This window comes from Aythya ferina (assembly GCF_964211825.1).
Source record: "Aythya ferina genome assembly, chromosome: 8".
NCBI classification, from domain to species: Eukaryota; Metazoa; Chordata; class Aves; order Anseriformes; family Anatidae; genus Aythya; species Aythya ferina.
This window is the reverse complement of record NC_140304.1, coordinates 14,892,093-14,901,903: the sequence shown is the minus strand read 5'-3', so window position 1 is coordinate 14,901,903 and position 9,811 is coordinate 14,892,093. Positions and strand designations below refer to the sequence as shown.

The window sequence follows — 9,811 nt, the reverse complement described above, 5'->3', positions numbered from 1 at the left end:
AGACTGACTTGGATTAAAAAGAAATCTTTTCACAGTTTTCAGTTTTCAGACATATAACACACTGCTGAGTGATAGTAAAGGAAAATATTTGTCACTATTTGAATATTTGTGTTAATATCAGAAAAGAACATTACATATATGTATTAAAAAAGGGTTAATATCTTGCAACTTCAGGCCAGTTTCTATGCCTCCAAGTATCTGTTAACCTTGAAAGAAAACAAAAGCATGTGACAGATCTGTCTAAGTGATATAAGGGGAATAGATGCAGTCCCTGGTTTAACTCCTTTAGCAAAAACAACTTCTGATTGCCAGGTTTGGCTAGTTTATGGCACTCCTGCAGTGACAGTGCTGAGTATCTATGTTATTTTTCAAGCAGTGGAACTAAGACCAATTTTAGCTGACATTTAAATTCATCTTTGTGCAATCATAAATCTTGGATCAATTTTAATGGTTCCAATAAATTGGTTAGTCATTTTTTGACAGGAATAATTGACTACTCCTTTTATAATTATGGAATGTAAATTCTTCAAATTTTAAAACTTCAAATTCTATAAACTTTAAGGAAATATATGTCTAGAAATTCTGAAAAAAATCTGTGGAAAGGAAAGGAAAGGAAAGGAAAGGAAAGGAAAGGAAAGGAAAGGAAAGGAAAGGAAAGGAAAGGAAAGGAAAGGAAAGGAAAGGAAAGGAAAGGAAAGGAAAGGAAAGGAAAGGAAAGGAAAGGAAAGGAAAGGAAAGGAAAGGAAAGGAAAGGAAAGGAAAGGAAAGGAAAGGAAAGGAAAGGAAAGGAAAGGAAAGGAAAGGAAAGAAGAGAAAGTAGTTCCCTTTAAAATTATTATACAAAACAACAAAGGTGTTCCTCATTTCAAGCATATCTATGCTTTATAAGAGCTGCTAAAATTGTATTTTAGGAAGGTTTGGCCTCACAGTATATGAAAGTGTAAGTGTTACAGTTATAATAATTGTAGTGGGTTTACACAGCAAGGTTTTGGTAGCAGGGGGCCGTAGGGGTGGCTTCTGCAAGAAGAATCCAGAAGCTCCCCCATGTTAGGTAAGGGCCCCTCCACTGGCCAGAGCCTAGCCAATAAGCAATGTTGTTTGCGCCTTTGGGAGAGCAGAATTAAGAAAAAGAAAAAAAACCTGCAGTGACACAGCAGCTGGCAGAGTGAGAGGAGTGAGAAACAGCCTTGCAGATGCCAAGGTCCACGCAGAAGGAGCGGGAGAGGTGCTCCAGGTGACAGAGCAGAAGTTCCCTTGCAATCTGTGGAGAGGACAACATTGAAGCAGTTTGTTGCCCTGCAGCCCATGGTGTACCACAGCAGAGAAGATCTCCATGCTGCAGCCCATGGAGGAGCCCCTGGTGGAGCAGGTGGATGTGGCCTGGAGGAGGCTGCAGCCCATGAAGAGTCCCGACAGAAGCAGGCTCCAGGCCTGAGCTGCAGCCAAGGAGAGGAGCCCATGCTGGAGCAGTTTGCTCATGACGAGTGGACCCCATGGTAAGGACCCATATCTGGAGCAGTTGTTGACAAGCTGCTGCCTGTGGGCAGCCCCTGCAGGTTCAGTTCATGAAGGACAGCATCCCATGGGAGGGACCCTGTGTGGAGCAGGGGAAGAGAGTGACTAAGAAGGAGCGGTGGAAATGAAGTGCTATGGCCTGACTGCAGCCCCCATTCCCCCATTTCCCTGCACTGCACGGGGGGAAGAGGTGGAAGAGGGTGGATGGGAGGAAGGTGTTTTTGGTTTCTTTCCTTTATTTTTCTCAGTTCTCTAGCTTGTTAGTAACTGGCAATAAATTTTACTGTCTCCCTACCCTGAGTCTGTTTTGCCCATCACAATAATGGTTGAGCGATATCCCCATCCTTTTCTCAACCCTTGAGCCCTTTGCATCGTATTTTCTTCTCCTTTCACTTTCAGGACAGGGAGTGAGAGATCAGCTGTGGTGGAGCTCAGCTGCCCACACAAGTAAAACCAGCACAATAATTCAAATCAAACACTGCATGTTTTCGGCTTCATTGCAAGTTAAATTTCATTAATTGAATTTGTTTAACATGAGCCAAGTCTTGACTGAATCACTCTAAAAGAACAGAGCAGGACTAGCACTGATTTTTATCTTTCTGTACAATACTGTGATACAGTCCCTTTGCCTAATTATTTTTTTTAGTGACTCTTGATGTTAATATTGCTTAACCAAACAGGTCAGTGATATTTTCCCTATTGTTATCATTTAATAAATCCTGTAGAAGAAATCTAGTCCCTGTTATGATTTCTTTGTTAAAACTCCAATTTTATTTATTATTATTATTTAATTCCATCAATAAATGATCATCAAAAGAACATCCTTATACATATTTGCCTTAGGATTTCATATTGTTTGAGAGCAAAAATGCTATGTAAGCATAAGCAAAAAGACATGACGTCTTATTCAGATAAATATCAATAGTATTATTTTTCTAATTTTAGACAAAATATAATAATAAAAAAAAAACACATTTAATCATCTTTACATTTTTTTACATGAAAAGGATAAATTTATGTTAATGGGGAATCTCAGAATTTAACGTTTTTTTGAGACAGTCAAAGTAACCTGCCCTCTGTGGTTACTTTGCCACTGAACACAAGCACTGCAATTCAGGACACTGCTTAGCCCCACTAATTATATGTTTTGCAGTCTGATGGGATTTGGAAATATCTTCCAGTCCTATTCAGAAGCAATATTGGGGTTGGTATTTTTCTATCAAAGTCAATGAGCAGATGAACTAATGGAAAATGAAGGATTGTATAAAGGAATAAAAATTAATAAAAATATCAACAGAATGTAAAGTAGGATGACCTTTCTATGGAACAAATAAGCCATAATAAATAAAATAATTAAATAAATATCTGTCTAATCTATCTATATCTATCTATCTAAATAAAAATCTATCAATTGCCAGCAGTTGGAGCCAAGAATAAGAAGATGCATAGAAAGGCCCAAGAAAGTTGAAGACAATTAGGTTATAAAAGCAGAATCTAACAGTAAGAAAAGAAAGTCTGTACAGGGAGAAACTTTTCAAATAATTACATAGATTTAAACAAATATTTTATTTAAAAACGTACATAAATAAAGTCAATTTGCCTAACTGCTCCATGTGCTACAGGTACTACTACTGCTGAATGATGGAATGTCAAGTGGTTAGGGTTCATACTGTAAAGAGAAAGTAGAAACACAAGTTTTCACTTAAAATAAATCACATAAAATAAATATATGAAAGATTGTAAGGCTCTTAGGTAATAGATTTACAGGATCATTGCTTATACTGATATATAGTTTAGTAGAAACATTTGCTGTCCAACATGCATTGAGAAAAATCCAAATATCACTGACTTCAATATGAGTTTAGAAGATTATTTTTTCCAACTGTTATGCACAGAGCAATAGCCATTCCTGATTTTTCTTTTCTTTTAACTTGGTTGTAAATTATAAATAGTTCATGTTAAATGTTTAATGAAATTATTATATGGATATATATATTTATTAAGCTTAACTCTGTATATAACTTTGATGGGTAAATTAGAAATAAGCTTTCAAATATGTGCCTAAGACTGCTACAATATTCTGTATGCAAACTGCAAGTGTAATAAGAATATCAGTGATTAATCAGCAAAACCAGAAAAAGCTACCTTGAAGGAGGACTGTTACAGTAGGAAGCTAAGAAGAAACTAGTACTATGATCTGATTACATTTGTATTTAACACAAAAAGACAGTCTGTGCCTGTAATATTATATGGATATATTAGGCCTTCAGATAGGTTAGATTACTTAGTTCATGGAAAATTAGAAACAAAAATTATCATAGACTCATAGGATCATAAAATCATAGAATGGTTTGGATTGCAAGGGACCTTAAAGCCCATCTAATTCCAGCCCTCCTGCTGTGGGCGGGGACACCTTCCACTAGACCAGGGTGGTCAAAGCCCAACTCAGTCTGGACTTGAATATTTCTAGGGATGGGGCATCCACAGCTTTTCTGGAACAAACTGTTCCAGCACCTCTCCACCCTCACAGTAAAGAATTTCTTCTTTATATCTAATCTAATCCTACCCTCCTTTAGTTTAAGACCATTTCTCCTTGTTCTATCATAACATTTCCTGAAAAAGAGACCCACCCCAGCTTTCCTGTAGGACCCCTTTAAGTACTGGAAGTTGCCATAAGGTCTCCCTGGAGCAATCTCTTCCAGATTGAACATCCCCGGATCTCTCAGCCTTTCTTCATAGGAGAGGAACTCCAGACCTTTCATCATTTTTGTGGCCCTCCTCTGGACTCACTCTAATAGGTTCATGTCCCTTTCATGTGGGGGGCCTCAGAGCTGAACGTGGTGGAGTCTGGTGAGATCAGATCAGAGGTGAACAATCACCTCCCTCGTCCTGCTGGCCACATTGCTTTTGATGCTACCCAGGATATGGTTGGCTTTCTGGGCTGCAAGCACACATTGCCATCTTCTTATCAGCCAACACCACCAACTCCTCCTCAGGGATGCTCTCAATCCATTCTCTGCCCAGCCTGTATTTGTGTTTGGGATTGCCCCACCCCAGGCACAGGACCTTGCACTTGGCTTTGTTAAACCTTATAAGGTTCACACAGGCCCAACTCTCAAGCTTGTCCAGGTCCCTCTGGATGGCATCCCTTCCCACCAGTGTGCTGACCACAACACATAGCTTGGTGTCAGAGGCAAACCTGATGAAGGTGCACTCAGTCTCACTGTCCATGTCACCAACAAAGGTGTTAAACAGTGTCAGTCCCAATACTGACCCCTGAGGATCACCACTCATTACTGATCTCCACCTGGACATTGACCCATTGACTGCAACTCTCTGAGTGCAACCATCCAGACGATTCCTCACCCATTGAGTGGTCCATCCATCAAATCCTTGTCTCTCCAATTTAGAGACAAGGATATCATGGAGGACAGTGTCAAATGCTTTGCACAAATCCAGGTAGATAATGTCAGTTGTTCTTCCCTTACCTACCAATGGTGAAACTCAATCATAGAAGGTGTCATGGTTTAACCCAGATGACAGCTAAGCACCACACAGCTGTTTGCTCACCCTTCCCCCCTCCATCCAGTGGGATGGGGGAGAGAATAGGAAAAGAAAAAAAAAAAGTTAAAGCTTGTTCATTGAGATAAAGACAGCTGAATAGGACAGAAAACAAATATCCCTTTGGCCAGTTGGGGTCAGCTGTCCTGGTTCTGTCCCCTCACAGCTTCTGGTGCATCCCCAGCATCCTCACTGTCAGGGCGATGTGAGAAGCTGAAAAATCCTTGGCTTACTGTGAGCAGTGCCACAACTAAAACATCAGCATGTTATCAACATTATTATCAATATAAATCCAAAGCACAGCAACATACCAGCTACTAGGAGGAAAATTAACTCTGTCCTAACTGAAACCAGGACAGAGGGCCACCAAATTTGTCAGGCACAATCTGCCCTTAATGAAGCCATGTTGGCTGTCACCAATCACCTCTTTATTTTCCATGGGCCTTAGCAGAGTTGACAGGAGAATCTGCTCCAAGATCTTGCAAGGCATAGAGGTGAGACTGACTGGCTTGTAGTTCCCTAGGTCTTTTTTCCCTTTTTCAAAATGGGGGTTATGTTGCCCCTCTTCCAGTCAGTGGGAACTTCACCAGACTGTCCCAGCTTTTCAAATATGATATGTGGCTTAACAACTACGTCTGCCTGTTCCCTCAGGAGCCATGGATGTATCTCATCAGGTCCCATGGACTTGTACACCTTTAGGTTTCTTAGCTGGTCTCAGACCTGATCTTCTCCTACAGCAGGTGTTTCATAATTCTTCCTTCTCACTGCCTTTGCCTTCTGTGGCCCAGGCCATGTGGATGGAGCTCTTGCCAGTGAAGACGGAGACAAAAAATTCATTGAGTGCCTCAGAATAAAAAAAGATCAATGATAAATAATAATAATAGAAATAGTCTGAATAAAACTGAACTTCATTGAAGTAAAAATAAACTATTTTAGGATTTGTATATTTTATTTATCATTTGCAATAAGATACCAATGTGGAAAGATCCTATATTAATAAAATAAAAATAGTTAATAAAATGAAATAAAATAGATTAATAAAATAAAAGAAACTGACTGATCTCTATCTCAGTTCTGTTTTGAAGTTTCTGTTTTGGACAATAATCTGCAGTGGAATGACTTCATATATGAAAAACTTATTCACTTCAGCAAATATGATGCTCTCAATTCAATCATCTTCCAAATATTGTTACATCAAAAAATGTTACAGAAAATAATAAGGATGTTTTATAATTGGAACTATGCAGGATCACAATCTGAGATTACTCATAGCTTGAACTTTCTTGTACCATAAACTCTATCTATGACACCTGAATGTCACAAAGCTTCATTTATTAATATTTCCACAGTAGTGTGGAATACTTAGATAATAGTATTTTACATTTGCAATGACTTCTCATTAGATCCCATGTAAGTCATAGATGTATCTCAGTTTCCTGTGGAGTTTCAGAGGCAATGTCTATCGGACTGTATAAAAAACTAATGCTCACCATTAAGTGGGTTATGGTTTTTAAAAGGAATTAAGAAAAAGAATTAAGCAGCTTAAACATTAAGCTAAACACAAAAGAGTGCTAAAAATATAGATGAAATGACATAAAAGGAAAAATTCTCAGATGTCACAAGGGAGAGATATTCCCCAGCTAATTTGCTGTGGGCCAAAAAAGTGAAGAGAACAAGTTAAAAATAGGGAAGAAGAATGAGAGCTTGCTATCTATCATTCATAGCTTGTCATTTTCTGACATTAAGATTTGATGTTCTCAAGACTCAGATAGCTCTGCTCTAAGAAAGGTAACAGTGAATGTGACACTAGATGAATGGATACTTGGCTAAAGAGATATTTCAGTATTCATTTAATACTCTAGTGTGCAAGAGTATTAAAATACACTTCTTCATTCCTTAAAATACTAAAATACTTAAAATACTAAAATACATAAATTCTACAATTTTTGTATCTTTACCACATTTATTTTATTATAGACTTTGGTTGTGTTTACAGTGCAGAGGTTTCACAGAATTTGTTCATAGATTGAATCAGAGGCCCTGGAGTAGACATGCTTGTTCAAGGGAGAAAAGAAAGAGAGACAGTAGCTTGGCTTATACTACTGAGTGCTGAGAGCCTTAGACTGAAGTTATTGAATGTGTTGGGATTAAATTTCACATCAATGAGTTTTGACATGGACATGAAACTCTGCTTACGTATGTTGCGTAGCAACAGACATAGAGAATTCAACTCAATTATTTTCTTTTCTTTTTGCCTTTTTTTTCTTTTCTTTTTACTTTAATTTACAAGAGGCATTTTCCAATTTAATTAATCATGGGAGTTTTGTGCTTTCACTTTAAATATTTTCAGTGACACTACTTCATGTGATATTTCACGTGAAGGTTTTTCAAATTAATATCTGATTAGTAGATTAGACCTTGTAATTTTATCATCTTTTCAACAATCTCCACTTGCCAATAGTTGCATATGCTTTTTCCAGAATAAATGATCAATAAATTAATGCTCTTATATTTTTTCACAAAAAGTGTGGCTCACACAACCATTTTTGGATGCTTCCTGTGACCAACTCTTCTGCATTAGCATTTAACATGTTACTGAAAATATTTGAGGTAATTCGAGAAACTGTAAGATTTCACCTGTCATGCTTTTATTCTTAATCCTTCTCACATTCAAAAATATAAAATAAATAAAACTAAATAATTTTTTTAAAAGGTGAAAAAAGTGAGCTTGTTGCAATCATTTCTCTTTAACAAGAAAGTCTAAATTCCTAAGGCTTGTTTACTAGGTACAGTCTGAATATGTAATTCGTGCAATTTGCCACAGCATATACGTAGCTCTTTGAACAAAGTGACTGCTACAAACACAATAAGTATCTGGTAACAATACTGAAAAGATATGAACTAAAGACACATTTAAAAATGAAAGCACAATTTTCCCTTCCATATATTTTGTTAAAAGTAGCATCTATCATTCATTAAATATTATGAACCAGATACATTTCTCCCTTATGGACTTCAAGCTTAGACCTGTCTAATGTATCACTACAAATATCCATAAAAAATATATTAAAATTCACACAGGATCTCATTTACAAGGCATAGATTATATTTGTCATTAATTACATTAGGACTATTTTTATCTTGTGTCACATTCTTAGCCTTTGAATATAATGACATTTGTCACAGAGACGGTGTGTCATGCCTGCTGTCTATCCTTTGCCACGATGCAAAAGCTCTTCTTTTAAAAGAACAATTAGGAAATTGTTCCAGCAAAATCCTACCTTTAATTGAGTAAAAACTCTTAAGTGTGTTTGAGATGGAAGAATATGAAAGAATTTTTTTCCAGAGATCTCATCAGAAAAAGATTGTGTTTTTTGTTGGTGGTGGTGGTGATAGTGGTGTTGGGTTGTTTTTTGCAAATTTGAACAGAATTACTTTTAGGGATGAAATATAATTTAAAAAGCATAATGGCTAACTCAAATTATTGCTTACTTATTAATTACTACTTATTAATTCCAGGGGTCACCTAATCTTTAATTCAACTTTTAAAATATTTAAAATTGCTTTTAAATTAAGACAGAATAATAGCTAATTTGTAAAAGGAAAAAAATCTCATGCTTTAAGGTCAAGCCATTACTGGAAATTGGCCAACATTTTTAAGTAGTTTTGTTCTGTGATGATCCATTAATCTATTTAATCTGTGCTATTTAGGATGGTCTTTTTTGCTGTTGTTGTTGACTGAGCCATTCATTTGGGTTCTCTACCTACTGAAAACTGCCAGGAAGCTTTAGCTGGATTTTGATACAGCATATGGAACTGTAAGTGTGTAGAGTTGCCAGCTTTATATTGTGCTCTATAAGTTGTCTACATTTTTTTTTTTTTTACTCTACTGATGATATGTCCTTGTAATTTTGATTTTTTGTTTCAGCTTTTCTTTGGGTTATTCAGGTCAAGAGATGTGATGCTCTCCCTCTACTTAGCATTAGTGAGGTTGCATCTTGAACACTGTGTGCAGTTCTGAGCCCTCCACTCCAAGAGAGATGTGGACATACTGGAAAGAGTCCAATGGAAACTCAGGTGTGGCCTCATCAATGTCTATAAATAGCTGAAGGGAGGGTGCAAAGAATATGGAGCCAGGCTCTTTTCAGTGATGCTTAGTGCCAGAACAAGAGGCAATAGGCACAAGCTGGAACACAAGAGACTGTTGATTGGGCTTGATTTTGGTTCTTGAAGGGCTTGATTTTGAAAAGCATTCACTGAGAACCTGGACTGGCATCATTTTCTAAAAATAAAATATTCTTATGATGTTAATGTTTAAAAAGTTTGTTGTTGTTTTGTTGTTTTGTTCTTCAATAATCAAGAAATTATTCTGCAGAGTGCCAACCATTAGACTCCCTGGATCAACATCAAAATTCTGGGAGTTTAATTTAAAACCAAGTGAATACAGCCTACTGTGCAAGACATTATATGATGGCATTAAGTATTCCCTTTTAAAGTTATTTTGCTTGTAAATATATGTATATATATTTATGAAGATGTCAAAATTGTTGCTTTTTGCTGAAAATTCACTAAATTCAGTAGTTCTGAATCAGTGTCCTTCCTTCCTTCCTTCCTTCCTTCCTTCCTTCCTTCCTTCCTTCCTTCCTTCCTTCCTTCCTTCCTTCCTTCCTTCCTTCCTTCCTTCCTTCCTTCCTTCCTTCTTCCATTTCTCACTCTCTTCCTCCCTTTCCAAGAT

The 9,811-nt window shown here is 37.1% G+C and overlaps 1 long non-coding RNA gene across 1 annotated transcript; it reads left to right on the top strand.

Moving 5' to 3' along the window:
• The first annotated feature begins 1,157 nt into the window (after positions 1-1,157).
• Positions 1,158-9,387, top strand: LOC311441037. Its single transcript, XR_014695757.1, has 3 exons — positions 1,158-1,496; positions 8,788-8,894; positions 9,005-9,387. It is a non-coding gene; the product is annotated as an uncharacterized lncRNA (long non-coding RNA).
• The last annotated feature ends 424 nt before the right edge of the window (positions 9,388-9,811 follow it).